This window comes from Sinocyclocheilus grahami, unplaced genomic scaffold (genome assembly GCF_001515645.1).
Source record: "Sinocyclocheilus grahami isolate Dianchi unplaced genomic scaffold, SAMN03320097.WGS_v1.1 scaffold861.1, whole genome shotgun sequence".
Classification (NCBI taxonomy): Eukaryota; Metazoa; Chordata; class Actinopteri; order Cypriniformes; family Cyprinidae; genus Sinocyclocheilus; species Sinocyclocheilus grahami.
Window position 1 is genome coordinate 267489 of NW_015506040.1, and position 2128 is coordinate 269616.

The window sequence follows — 2128 nt, forward strand, 5'->3', positions numbered from 1 at the left end:
AATCCCCCAGTCTTGAGAACCTGAGCACATTTGCCGTATCAAGTGGGAGGCTGGGATGTACAGTGTCTGTCATGACTGCACTAATAGTTCTCTGACATCTATTGATTCAGGGACAGCTGTTAGGCTCCATCGCAGAAGCCAGCGGCAGTCACAATACATTAGCTTGATGGCATAACTCGGCCTCCACAGGTCCATATACTGACCCAAATAATGGTACTTGTGCTTCTTAATGTCTAAACTAAACAGAAAGGTCAAGTGCACTTTTTGATTAGACTTCTACCGTCCTATGAATATTTCTCTTAAACCTGTATTTTAGTTTTTAATTAGTCAAAATATAAATGAAATGCCACCGTAACTCATACACTTCTATGGCATGCAAATCTTATTTTAATACATTTCGGTCATGCAAACTTAATCATGCAGTGTTTTCAAACAGAAAGTCAAATTTAAAATACAAAGTAGCCACTGAGAACAGCATTACAATTATTAATTGCCAATGATGTAGCAGAACAAAAAAGTATGGTCTATGATCTGTTTATCTTTTACTGGAAGTATGCATGTATTTTGGCTAATTGTACTTGATTGTTGATCCATTGAAGTTGTTACTTTTTTTGTCTTGGTACATCGTCATTGGCTTTTATTGATTGTAATGATGTTCTCATTGGCTGCTTTGTATTTTGTATTTTGTGCCTAATGAAGGTCACATTACTGGGATGTACTAAAATAAGATTTTCAAGCTATAGTAGTGTGGGATACATATATTTTTGTAAGGTAGTTAATTTTGACACAAATGTTGTAATGCACATAAATGCATTAATGATGACATTAAGTATCTCTGTCAAAAGAATCTCCTCCACACTCCATTTGAACTGAAAGGCAGCAAGCAAAAATGAAAGGCTAACAGAGAGTTAACTTGTGGTCTCTTGTTTGAATTGTTGTCTTGCTTCATTGGTGTTGTTGGATGATTAATCTCTCAGGACTCTTAGGGTGACTAAAGCACAATGTGGGTGTAAAGTTGCCCTGAAGCAGTGAGCTGACAGTGACTTTTTTCAGCTTAGTGAGGCTTCATTAAGCTGCATGTGAAGAGGAGATAAAATGTTTTCAGTTTTGTAAGCTTTTTATTTTTGCCTTATATATTGCATTGTGAAAGTAATAAGCATCATTACAGATTTATATTATAGCTAAAATAAAAACTTTCAGATGACATGCAATTCAAATTTCAGATAGCTATGAGTAAAGTATGTGTACAGATCAAATATAAAATGAAACAAAAAATGAAGACAGCATTTTAAGTGCAATACACATTCAGAACTCTTATAAAACATACAAACAAAACCTGAAGGTCTTTTGAGTTTGGTGCAGTGAAGTGATGTATCTGAGCCCTTTAGTCTAGTTGGTGCTGCGTTGGTGCGCCCTCTGGTGGTTTTTGGATCAAATCATTTTACATTTTGTGTTTCAGCTGATTTTAGGTAAATAAACAGCAGAAGTAGTACATTTGGACATCTGTTTTATGGACAGCTGATAGAAAAAGGACTGAAAAAGACAGCATATTTATAAATTGTGCCTAGTTGTCTTTTGGACTTAATACCATTATGTAATTTGTACATACTGTATAACATAAAAATGCCTATACGAAACACTTCTAATAGCATATACTGCATATAATCTCTACAGAAATGTGCAGGTGAAACTCATGTTTTTATAATGCCAACTGAGCGTATCCATTATAGCTGCATGTTTTCTAAATAATGTACAAGCATGGTAGTGTTTTTATTTCTGACATACTTGCACATCATTTAGAAAACATAACCTTTGCATGCACTGGGCCAGGTCAAAGGTCACTTAGCTACTACAGACAGTGCTGCATGCAGTATCCGTTTATGACATAACATGTTACTTAGTAATTCTGCAGTGAAATTATGCTTGAATTATTGATAGATTTACAAGAACACACACATATGTATAGTGTGTATACTGACAGCGCAGTTTATCTGGTGGTGTTCCGGAAATACTGTATATAACCTATACACTGACAGACAGACAGACAGACAGACAGACAGACAGACGATAGATAGATAGATAGATAGATAGATAGATAGATAGATAGATAGATAGATAGATAGATAGA